Below are 12,922 nucleotides of genomic sequence, written 5' to 3'. Positions count from 1 at the left end.
AAGGATAGATGAAGGAAAATGTCAAAAGTTTAATAAGTATAGTGTCTGGATAATGAGTATACAGAAATGCTTTAGAGTGTACTCTCTACTTTGTGTGTATTTAAAAGTAACCGTAATAAAAAATATGGGAAAGAGTAACCCAGCCTCCATAGCTTTTCTTCTCCTAATCCTAACTTATAATTTAAAAAATCTGAAGTAAATTTTCATTGTGCTGACACTCTATTTAGAATCTTGCCTGCTTTGCTTATCCACCATGTGACCTTGGGCAAAGTAATAATCGGGTTATGTTTCTCTCTTAAATGGCAGTAACAGTAGTATCTACCTTAGGGTCCTTATATTATAAGAGATAATGAATGTAAATCTCTTTATACAGGATCTGATACATAGTAACCACTCAATAAACATTAGTTATTATACAAATAATTGTTTTTTTCCCCTATCCTTCCAGTGAATCAGGAGTTACTTTCCTTTCCTCTCAGTTTGAGCATTTGTAAAAGAGATATTAACTAATAGTAATGGTGTTGTTTAAATAATTAACTTTAAAGTGCTGAGCTCTACTGGTATAGTTGATTTATAAGCTTAAAAGATTATTTAAATACGTAATATTTGTTAATGACATTAAAATATTTTCAATAGGTTTTGGGGCTTGGGAAAATGGTTTTAAAACAAACATACTTTCAGCATCCATTGATGCCGGTACAGCATGACTTGCTCTTACTTTGCATACTTAATCTATGTGCATTCTTCGGAAAAGGTAAACATCTTTGCTAAAGCTCTTCAGGGTGCCTAGTTGAATTTAGAAGTGAGCTATAATCCCAGTTGACTTAGTCAGCTTTGGAACTATCTCACCCTTACAGATGGGATGTCAGCATTGCAACTGAGATTCTTTTTCGCACCGGGGGAAGAGATCCAGAGGGTCCTGGACAGCAAGAGCAGATGACTCCAAGTTCCTTGTGGACAAGGAAGTAAAAGCTAAGTAGGGGCGTGTTTCTTGGGAAACATTTCAATATTATTATTTAGAGAGGCAGGAGGCTGAGAGCAATACAGCTGGAGAATTAAGTGTAGAGAAGAGCACGCAGATGGGTAAAAATGCAATGTTTTGCCAAGTGGGTAACATCTGGCACATTAGAGTCAAGTTAAATACCTAGCAAGTTAAACAAAGGTCCAGGCAGCAGATGATCTCTTCATCTTCCTGCAGGAACGGAACAGCCAAAAATAAGTCACGTTATGTGCAAAAACTGGAGACGCGATTTAAAAACTAAAATCCTCCCTTAAACAGATGTGGAATATGCAGCTGGAATAAAGCAATCAGGAATGTGAGAAGAAGGCAGTTTATAGAAAACCTAAATGCTCTGTTAACTCGGGCAGTGGATTACAGGATAAAATACAGCAAATGTATCTTCCTCCTAAAATTGCTATGGTTTATCAGATTATCAGCAGTGCTTCCAAGGCAAAGTATATACAAATATTTTTTTCAGAAACAAAACAGAGAAATATATTGGTAACCAATGACCGATTCATGACTATAATGACTTGCTTCGAGATACATTTCCTTGTGAAGTGTTCTATGGGTTATCAATATTACTCAGATGCCTTTCATGCCAAGGTTTCTCTTCTTGACCCTCCCTGTTCTACGTTACCGTGGCCTGGGATGTCTTTCTGAGACAGTGAATCCAATCTGAGTTTTAGTCACAGTGAGAGAAATTAAAATGGCATCAAAGATCCAATCTCTCTTGTATTCTCTGACTTTGGGAGAAAAAAAACTCAGGTTTGCAATTCTACCTCCCTCATTTGATTTTTCGTTATTGAAGAACTGTAATTTTCAAATCTTTTGAAAAGCAATAATATATTTAAAAATTTCTGCTGTCTTTCTGATGGCTTAAAGGTAAAGGTTCATAATGTTTTATTCCAATTACCACAACTGAATGAGATGGTAACAGCAAATTTACGACATTTTTCTGAAAGGTAATCAGCAATATTTACTGGGCACCCATCATGTCCCAGATATAATTCTAAGTGATGGGAAACAGCTGTAAGCAGACAGACAGGACCCCAAGCACAGGAAGCTTCATTTTAGTGGGAAGGAGAGACAAAGAAAGAAAACAAATCATTTCTGACAGTGACCAGCGCTGGGCGTGGTATGACACAGACTGTCTGGGGGACCACTTTGGACTGGGTGGTCAGGTACAGGCTCTCTGAGGAGGGCACATATGAACTGAGAATTAAATAACAAGAAGGAGCCAGTCTTATCAAGAGCTGAGGCAAGAACATTCTAGGCGGAGGACAGCCAGTGCTAAAGCCCCAGAGCAGGAATAAACTTCATCAGGGTCAAAGCCTGGAAAATATAATGCATAGGTCATGAAGTTACTGATTGCATTACAGATGCTTAAGATGACAGTCCTCATAGTAGAAAAACTAGTCCTGGGCTGGCCTGGTGGCACAGCAGTTAAGTGCACATGTTTCACTTTGGTGGCCCGGGTTCGCCGGTTTGAATCCCCGGTGGGGACATGACACTGCTCATCAAGCCATGCTGTGGTAGGTGTCCCACATATAAAGTAGAGGAGGATGGGCATGTATGTTAGCTCAGGGCCAGTCTTCCTCAGCGAAAAGAGGAGGATTGGCAGCAATTAGCTCACGGCTAATCTTCCTCAAAAAAAAAAAAAAAAAAAAGGAAGAAAAGAAAAACTAGTCCTTAGGAGGGGAATGAAATTCAAAGTCCAAGAGTGGTGCTGGCGATTACATTGTGAATGCAGGAAGAAGCAAGGCTAGTTGACAAAGGCCCAGATGTTACAGAATGAGTGAGCTTAATTCTTGAATTAATTCCAGTTATTCTTGGCTTAGGCTTAAAACAAACATAAGAACACCCTCCAAATGGACTCAAAGAGGAGAATATTTTTTCACAAGTTGAACATTAGGAAGAAGGCTGACTTTAACGTCACCACTGTGAAAGGCAATGGCTTGTAACAACTCCCTTTTCCCTTTTTAAGGCCTCCTGTAAAAGCAAAAATATTTCATAAAATGTCCTTTAGTTCTCTTGCAGCATTGGATGGTGAATAATCATATTTATCATTAGTAAGGGAAATAAGTCAAATTTTCATTCTCCTCCCAGTCTCATTATTTGTAGATTAGTTTTGAATAAAGTTTGCATTTTCACAGTTATTTATCATTCTACTCTGATTTTTCATAGGCAGTTTCAATGCTTTTGCTAACAAGTTGTCAAGCGGTAGATTTAAAATGATAACTACCTTTTGAGGCTCAAGGTTTAGAAAACCTAAAGAGAATGAGGCCTGTGTTCGCGGTTTTCCTCTTGAATAAGTAATGCTACTTTAGGAAGGCGATTTAAGCTGAATGCTTTGAAGTACTACATTGAAGACCTGAGGCTAAATCGTTAAAAATCTGGAGTGTCTCTTTCTCCTTTCCCTTGTACCCATCTTATCCCAATATGAGAAGTTTAATGTGGGAGGAAATCACTTTATGAAGGGAGCGAGAGCTGCTGTAAACCTTCTGCTGCGATTTAGGGATCAGGGGACCCTTATCGTCTGCTCCAGAGGTCAGCCCAGGAAGTGATGAAAGGCTGGCCCGGGGGCTCATTCCTGTGCTGGGTGGGGATGCGGAGGAACCACTCCTCAGCGACGCAGGTGTGCAGTGGAGAACTGCTTATTTCTACAACTGTTCAGTTTGCAGAAAAGTCCTTTCCTGGACGCACAGCGGCTTGGACTTCTGAAAAGCTGGGGACTGACGGAGAGTTGAGTTCTTCATTCTAGGTCTCTCACTTGAAGGAAATCAAGAACTTCAGGATCACTTTTGTAAGAACATTGTGGGTTTTGTAACTTGTTCAGGGTTGTTCCATTTGACAGTCTGTGGCCTGGTGGAGCAGTTGACCCCTTGACATTAAAAGCCAGCATCTGCAGGCTGGCCCGTGGCGCAGTGGTTGTGTTCACATGCTCGGCGTCTGCCAGGGATCCCGGGGTTCCTGCTTCTGTTCCTGGGCACAGACCTACACGCTGCTTGTCAAAGCATGCTGTGGTGGCATCCCACATTCAAAATAGAGGAAGATTCGCACAGATGTCAGCTCAATGACAGTCTTCCCCAAGCAAAAAGCCAGCATCTGTCTTCAGAGCCAGCCAGCCAACTTTTCTCAGGGTGGTCAGTTTGAAAATCCCCAGGGGAGAGAAGCACTTTCTCTAGTGACCAGAGAAAGGTGAATCCTTGGGAACTGCTTGGAGGGAAAAGAAAGAAAAATGAAGCAGGGGACATCAGCCGAGCATGAAAAACAGCTGCTGTCACTCACTGCGACATTAGGGCAGTGGTTTCAACCTTTGGAGGATGAGTGGCTCCCAGAGTCCCTGACGCCCTGGTTGTGCCCCCGAACAGTTACACCAGCCTCTCCGGGACGACAGGCATCAGAAGTTCTTACAGCTCCCCGGGTGATTCCAAAATGCCGACAAGGCTGGGGTCTCCACCTTAGGAAGCACTTTGCCAACTTTAATGCGCTCATGAGTTACCTGAGGAGCTTATTAAAATGCATCTGCTGACCCCATATGTCTGGGGTGGGGCCTGAGGTTCTGCATTTTCAACCCAGCTCCCAGGCGTTACCTGTGCTGGGGCTGAGGGTGGCGGGGGGCGCTGAGCAGCACAAGCCGTTGAGTGGTAACTTGGGACACCGGCTGATTCTGCACAACGATTTCACTGCCTACCCTTAAGCCAGTGCCCATATTTAAGTGCCAGATATTTTAATATATAAAGCTTGAAAATCCACTAAATTTGGAGTAAAATCTAAACGTGTGACTATGACTGACAAATCTTTTAATGTGACACGGACCTTAGCCTCCCTCTCTGAGCTCTCCCCCCACTCTCCTCGGCTCACCCTGCTCCAGGGCCACAGTTACTCTTGCTGCTCCTCAAATGCGCCGGATCTAACCTCCCTTCGAGGACTTCCTATCTGCTCTGCCTTCTGCTTGGAAGACTCTCCCCCTCCATCGCCTCACGGCTAGTTCCCTCTTCCTTCAGCTCAAACGTCACCTCCGCCCTTCCGCCATCACCCACTCCAAGTGAGCCACCTTCCCTCCACCTCTCCGTCTCGTTACTCGTCCCCCACACAGCCCTGATTGCCATTGGTCTGCCTATCTGTTTGCTTTTGGCTTTTCTGTCCACCTCCACAAGAACATTAGCCATGAGGGATAAGCTGCTCTCTGTTAGGCCACTGCTACACCCCCAGCTCCTAGAAAAGAGCCTGACACACAGAGGGACACACACGCAGTGAAAATGAATGAGAGGAGTATTGGTCAGGTATATATATATACACATGGAGAGAGAGAATGAGAGACAGAGAGACAGAGTAAATCGTCAGTAAGCGCAGGCTGTTAGCTCAGAGATCTTAACAATCTGGGTTTCTCCCATCATGGTGATTAGCATAGAAGCATGTTTGAAACAAATGGATCACCTACTCAGCCATAGTGAGCCTGACCTTGGCTCACACAGGACTGGTAATCCATGTTTTTAGGAAAATGTTAGTGAACTCATACACATTGCAGAAGCTGAATTCACATTCACATTAAGGAAGAACATTACCAGTTTATGTGAGAAGACTGCAGGCAGAAACTGAAGCAAGATGCTTTTGCTCTCTTCAGGCCTCTTGTCCTGGTGAAAAGTGTGATCCGAGGAAGCGACTGCTGATCCCGGCTCCTCGGTGTGAGAGCTTGGGCACTGAGACCAACTGCATACTCTGGAAACACAGTCACTTTGGCAGCTGACAAGTAATGAGCCAGGAAGACGCGCGTGATGAGACTGGAAGGTGCAAATTCTTCAGCGGTTTTTATGTTCTGATTTCCAGCGATGCTCTCTCATTTGCTCTGAATCGAGTACTCAATTGTACTTGAATTTGTGCTTTTAACCCTGGTTTAGTGGATTGTCCCTATATATTTTTATATTTAAATTGAAGTGGTAGCTAATGACGTATTCACGTTGCAACAAAATTCAGTCTGTACGAAAAGATAAACATTGAAAATCAATCTCCCTTTTATCCCTGACCTTTAGGTGATTAAAGAACACACTTTAGGGGCCGGTTCGGTGGCGCAGCAGTTAAGTGCACATGTTCCGCTTTGGCGGTCCAGGGTTCGCTGATTCAGATCCCGGGTGCAGACATGGCAGCACTTGGCATGCCATGCTGTGGTAGGTGTCCCAAATATAAAGTAGAGGAAGATGGGCACAGATGTTAGCTCAGGGCCAGTCTTCCTCAGCAAAAAGAGGAGGATTGGCAGCAGATGTTAGCTCAGGACTAATCTTCCTAAAAAAAAAATTAAAAAAAAAAAAAAGAACACACTTTAGGTCATACAAACATGAAGCAGGCCATCTCTGTTCCCAAGGGTACAGAGTACTGCAAAATGGCGTGGATGCAGGAAGCTCTTATAGGATAAAGGATAAGGACCAAGGAAGCGAGTACAGGGCCCTGAGTCGGCTCAATGTTTGAGGGTTGATGACTGGATATACTGCATTTCTAGTCAAGTGGAGCATTTACAGGGACACAAATATTATCAGAGTTTTGGTTTGCTGCTGTGGCCCCCAGGACTAGAGTGGCTCCATTTGGGCCTAGAAACTTATTTCAACACCTTAATCCCCATTTCTTCCTAAAGAGACCACCACTGTCGTCAGTTTCTCGTGTATTCTTCCAAAAATGTTCTATGCAGCGTCTGCACTTCAGTTTATTAATCCTCAAAATGGGGTAAGAAAAGTGCCTATTTCATCAGGCTCACATGAGGATTATGTGCATTAACACATGGAACAGTGCTTAGAGTGGTGCCAGGTATATACCGCGAATTTTATGATTTTTAAAAATGCATGTACTAGTATGAAAATTATAGATCAAGTTTCTCCAAATAGAAATATAATGTGAGCCACATACATACTATTAAATTTACTTGTGACCACATTAAAAAAATAAAAAGAAACAGGTGAACAAGCTTTAGTAACATATTTTATTTACCTCAATATATCTCGTCATTTCAACAGGTAATCAATGTAAACATATTTTAATGTGATTTTTATAATCTTTTTTGGTATCAGTTCTTTGAAATTTGGTGAGCACTGCATGCTTGGAGACCACTTCCACTGGAACCAGCCCCAGTTCCACTGCCCTCTGGCTACACGTGGCTAGTAGCTGCTGTACTGGACAGAGCAGGTCTGCCTATCAGTCTGTAAACTTGTCATCTTTTTTACCCTGTTCAAATAATATCGTTCCTTACTCACCTGGGTATCATAAAATATTAATATTTTGGATGAAATTGGAGAGAAACAAGTTATACTTAAAATCATGTGATTTTAGAATTTCAAATGCCTACAACAAAAACTGATTTCTAAAATGCTTGATATGATGTAAAGACCAAGGGCTTCTCATGGTGCTTAGGGAAAAGGCTCAACTCCTGGCTGTGGCCCGCTGCGGGGTGGCGGGGGGGGGGGGGGACGGACTGACCTGCCTTGCCTGCCCCCTGCTGGTTCTGTGCCAGCCATGCTCAGGGCCTCCTTGGAGTTCTTCCTGTGGCGACTTTCTCTCCAGGAGCCTCTCTGTGGGGGTAGGGGTGGGGGGTGGGGAGGGGAAGGTGCTTCTTCCCTCTGACCCCCCAACGTGCGTGTATACTCCCCCTTACCTACTGTGTAATGTATGAATCACTTTAAAGGAAAATATATGTAACTTCTTGGATCCAAATATCGATTTATTTTATTGTAATATAAAATAGTACAAACATAAAATTGTAACTCCTTATGTTGACAATTCATATACAACATCACATCCAAAATAAAAACAGTAACTAAAAAGAAAGGAATTATATAATTACTAAAAATGCACGGAAGGGTTTATTGTAAAAAAAAATATTCTCCCTCCCACCCGTTGTCTCAGCCTTGAAGTTCCCCGTCCCAAAGGGGAACAAATATCTCCAGAGATATGCAGGTTATTTATTTTTTGCTTATTTTTGCACAGATTTGCTGCATTCTTTTGCAAATAACAAGTCACATTATGAATTTAGTGGGATAGATGAAGTTTTGTTGACTATGCAATGGCCCAGGTTCTTTTGAGTTCAGCATGACCTGCCCACAGGTGCTGAGCGATGACACATTTCACCCACACTCCCCTCTACGTGAACTGCCGTCACAACTTCATTCTTTTCTTTTTTTCCTTTAGTGAGTAAGGCTGCCCCTAAGGTAACATCTATGCCAACCTTCATCTATTTTGTACGTGGGACACCACCACAGGCTGGGTTAATGTTGTGATGGTCCGTGCCTGGGATCTGAACTGGTGAACCCAGGGCCGCTGAAGTGGAGCACATGAACTTAACCACTCTGGCACCAGGCCAGCCCCTGAAACATTCATTCTCACAGCTTGCATGGTCTCGGCAGGAAGGCAACATTTACATATTAAGTTGGTCTCTCCTCTTTTCACATTAGCCTGAGACAGAGTTGTACTACTTGTGGCCAATTCAATCAAAAAGACACATGGCCAACATGGGCTTTTAAAGCTTTGGGCAGAAATCAGTTGTAAAAACAATGATCTAGAAAACGTTTCTGTTAATTTTTAAGGTTGTCATCAAAATGAAAACGGAAAATTAACAGAAGTCTCATAGAGGACCCGTGGGCCCAAGAACAGCTTGGGTTGAGAAACACCAGCCTAATTGTTTCTGTGTATATACTCCTCAGGGCTCAGCTCAAGTAAGATTTATGTGACAACCTTCAACCCCAGAACTAAGTCGGGTTCCCCAGTTATATGTGTATATACCACCAGGCACTCCTTTAATACAGTCAGTTAAGCAATTGGTTATACGGTCGTGTGTTTAAAGCTGTCTTCCCCGTTACAGTGCGAACTCTGGCACAGGCACTGGGTCTGGTGTATCGGCCGCTCTATCTCCAGGGCCCAGCCCAGTGCTTTTCACACCGGAGGCATTTAACAAATACCTAGTGATTTTGAGTGATTAAGTAAAGCAGCTGGAAGTCGAGAGACTAGGGTTCAAGCCTTATCTATACCTCTGTCTGTGTAATCTTGACCAGTTATTTAACCTGCTGAGGCCTTAATCTCCATATTTCATAAAATGAGACAGTAGAATAGATCAGAGATTTCCAAACTTGGTGTCACCCGGAAAGCTTTTTGAATAATGCAGATTGTGGAGTTCTACCTGTGGCTGCTCTGATTTATTAGCTCTAGGGCAAGGCTAGATAACCTATTTTAAAAGCTCCTGAGGTTAGTGTGCAGCCAGGGTTGGAAACTGAATTAGTTCTCACATCCTATGGTTCTTTGTACATATTAGGCCTTGACTTGAATTCCACATACAGTGATTGAGGGCCTCATATGCTATATATTACTAGCACTGGGACTAGTAATACAAAGCATATTTAGGTTTCCTGACCCCAAGGATGTGTCAGCTGAGAGACAAAGGGTGATCCGACAGCTTTTTGAACACACTGGTAGCACAGGATGCTGCAAAAGGCAGACCAAGGGCATTCATCTCAGTGTGAGGTTTAGGGAAAGATTGCAAGAGGAGATGAAATGTGAGTTGAGCGTTGAAGGTTGGATAGGAATTAACCAAGAGGGAAAGGTAAGTACACAGAAAGGATGGAATGTGCGAAAGTCCTGAGGCATGAGAAGACCTGGCTCACTAGATTCCTGTAAACGATTCCCAAAGTCGCAGCACAGCCAGAGGCAGCAGAGTTGAGGATTCATCTCTGGAGAAGAAGCTGCCGTTACAGCTAAGTGGCTGCAAGCAAGGGTTTTTGAGCCAGAAGGGTCTGGTTTAAATCTGGTTTTGTAGTTCTCTCTCTCTGTGAATCAAGAAAATTAACTAATTTGCTCACACTCAGTTTCCTTATCTGTAAAGTGGCGACAATAATACCTGTCTAGAAAGACGACTATAAAGATTAAGTGAGGCAAAATGAGGCAGTATATGCACAGCTCTTAACACCGTGCCTGGGAGATTGTAACCAAAAAAACACACCCAAGAAGGCACGTGCATTGCAGCTTTGTTTTTCGTTTTTCACTTTTAATGATTACACATTACTGATATTGTATTTGAAACTTTTTAAAATAAAAACCAAAATTGTTATTATTTTCACGTGGAAAAAAATTCAAATAGCATAAAAAGATGTTCAGGGAAAAGTGTCCTTCTCAAACCCAGCTGTCTATTCAATGATTTGTCCTCCTGGAGGCAACTAGGATGGGTACCAGTTTCTAATGTGCCTTTAGAGATATTCTGAAGCTCATTTGAAATAGAAAAGCTTAGAAGAAATCAATGTGTCTGTCAGTGCGGGAAATGTCTGTGGAACAGGCGTCTTTTGGATAAAAAAGCAAGTTGCAAAATAATGTGTTCATTGTGATATCTTCTTTTTAAACACAGGTATAATAATGTTACCTAGAAATATATATGTTTCTATATAAATATATATGCACATATATACATAATTTCATGTTTAAAATCAATATCTGATGATTAAGAATTAGTTGCTCTTTATTGTGGTCTTTTCACACTCTAACTTAGTATTTTACATATTTATATCTCACTGAGATGAGTGTGTTTAATGAGGAAATGTTCTCCGCTAACTTGAAGGAGTTGCTCCTAAAGGTAATTTACGCACTGTGAAAGGGTTGCTGAATAGGCCTGTGTTGGTCAGATCTCATAGCCTTGGACACGAACACATCCTTCGGAATTCTGTGACTGTCTTTGCCAGAGTGCTGGTGGACCTTCTGTCATTTTATTGGATTATAGTCCACTGGTAGACACAAGTGAATGCTCTAAATATGACAAGACATATCTTATTTCCTTTGCTATCTGAGACTGTGCAGTTCACCTCTCATTTATTCATAGCCATTTTGCTTATACATAAACACATATGCTAATTGTAAGGTGCATTTAGATTTGAGAAATAATCAAATGTGAAAAAAGTCTTCAGATCAAGTGTGTATGATCCTTACATTACATTTCTGTTTATTTTGTGAGGGAGAGATGATGAAAGAGGGCAACTTGTTTGACTATGGCATCTTACAGATTTTCCGCTTAGAATGGTTATTGCTTCCAATGCCACATTTTATTTTGTAGTCGTCTCTGAACAGGTCTAGCTTTATGTCTGGGTGACCTGCGCAGTCACCCAGGGCCCCAGGTGCAGAAGAGGCCTAGGGCTTGGTTTAATGCTCGACTGTCACCCTCTTGGAAACCTTAATTTTTTTTTTTTAAAGATTTTATTTTTTCCTTTTTCTCCCCAAAGCCCCCCAGTACACAGTTGTATATTCTTCATTGTGGGTCCTTCTAGTTGTGGCACGTGAGACGCTGCCTCAGCGTGGTTTGATGAGCAGTGCCATGTCCGCGCCCAGGATTCGAACCAACGAAACACTGGGCTGCCTGCAGTGGAGAGCGAACATAACCACTCAGCCATGGAGCCAGCCCCGGAAACCCTAATTTTTAAACAAAGAGTCTTACATTTTCATTTTGCACTGGACCCTGCAAGTCGTGTGGCTGGTACTGATGTGGGAATACAAATGCCTTGCCATCTAGACCCATTTCAAAGTAACTCTGAAAAGTCACTCTAGCTTCAGGGCTCCCCATGGTGTCAGTTAAGGCCTGCATTAAAGCCTCACTTCCCTTCTCCTCTTGCTGGATCCTGCTTGATTTTTTTTTCTTCTACAGGCGTTGGTCCCAAGGGCACTCCTTAGTAAGCTTTCCACCCACCAACCTCCCTCTCAGAGTCTGCTTTCCAGAGAATTCAACCTGAAACCATGACATTTGGTGTGGGAGCTGAGGGCGAGAGAGGAGTCAAGGACAACTCTGAGATGGTTTGCCTGGACTTAGAGGACAACAATGTCGTTCACAGATGAGGGGGCCCAAAAAAGGAGGAGCAGTTTGGGAAGGGAAAAGATCATGAGAGGTTTTTGTATTAGAGTTTAAGATTTAGGTTTAGTGTGCTTAATTTTGATATGACTCAAGGCCATCCAGGAGGAGATGACCCCTGTGGGATAATAATCTGGAGTTCTGCAGAGAAGTCTGGGCTGGGTTCATGACCTGATTCCAAGGAGCGAATATCATTGTCCAAGAATAGTATATAAAGAGAGGGCTAAGAGGAGACACCGCTACCTAAGAGCTGAGCAAAAAGATCCAGCAAAAGGATGGAGAAAGAGCAACTTGCGAGAGAGGAGAAGCAGGAGTGGATGTGGCTGGAAGCCTGACTGAAGTGAGTTGAAATGTATGGCGTTTGGAGGTAAGAAAGGAAAGACAGTGACTCAAGGCCATTTCATCCTGAAAGGTGGCTATGAAAGAAAGGCAAGAGATTAGTGCAGCTGGAAGAGGTGCAAGCTCAAGGAAGAGAATTTTTCTGATTTTTGGTTTTTTTAAGATGGAAGACAATTGCATGTTTATTTATTTATTTTTAAAGATTTTATTTTTTCCTTTTTCTCCGAAAGCCCCCTGGTACGTAGTTGTGTATTTTTACTTGTGGGTCCTTCTAGTTGTGGCATGTGTGATGCCGCCTTAGCATGGCTTGATGAGTGGTGCCATGTCTGCGTCCAGGATTCAAACTGGTGAAACCCTGGGCCAAAGAAGCAGAATGCGCAAACTTAACCACTCAGCCACCGGGCCGGCCCAATTACATGTTTATTTTGCTGAAGAAAATAAAATGTACACCTTTATCAGAAGCAGCATGCTTAGATTTTAGGATGACTGGCACAAAATTAAATGGTGGCTCTTCTGTTTGTCTTTGAATCAAGTCTTCACTTCTCTCTTCCCCATCCCCCACTTAAAATAGTGCTATTTAGCTGTAACTTTTGCTATGTGGAAATTGCCTAGAAATCCTTCAGAAATAATGCTGCTTTTAAATAGGGGGAAATGATGAGCCTGGTCTCCCCAATTCATCCTGGTTTCACAGACTTTTGCAGAGTGGCATGTCACTAGAGGGC

This window comes from Equus przewalskii, chromosome 18 (genome assembly GCF_037783145.1).
Source record: "Equus przewalskii isolate Varuska chromosome 18, EquPr2, whole genome shotgun sequence".
Lineage (NCBI taxonomy): Eukaryota > Metazoa > Chordata > Mammalia > Perissodactyla > Equidae > Equus > Equus przewalskii.
This window is presented reverse-complemented; position numbering follows the sequence as displayed.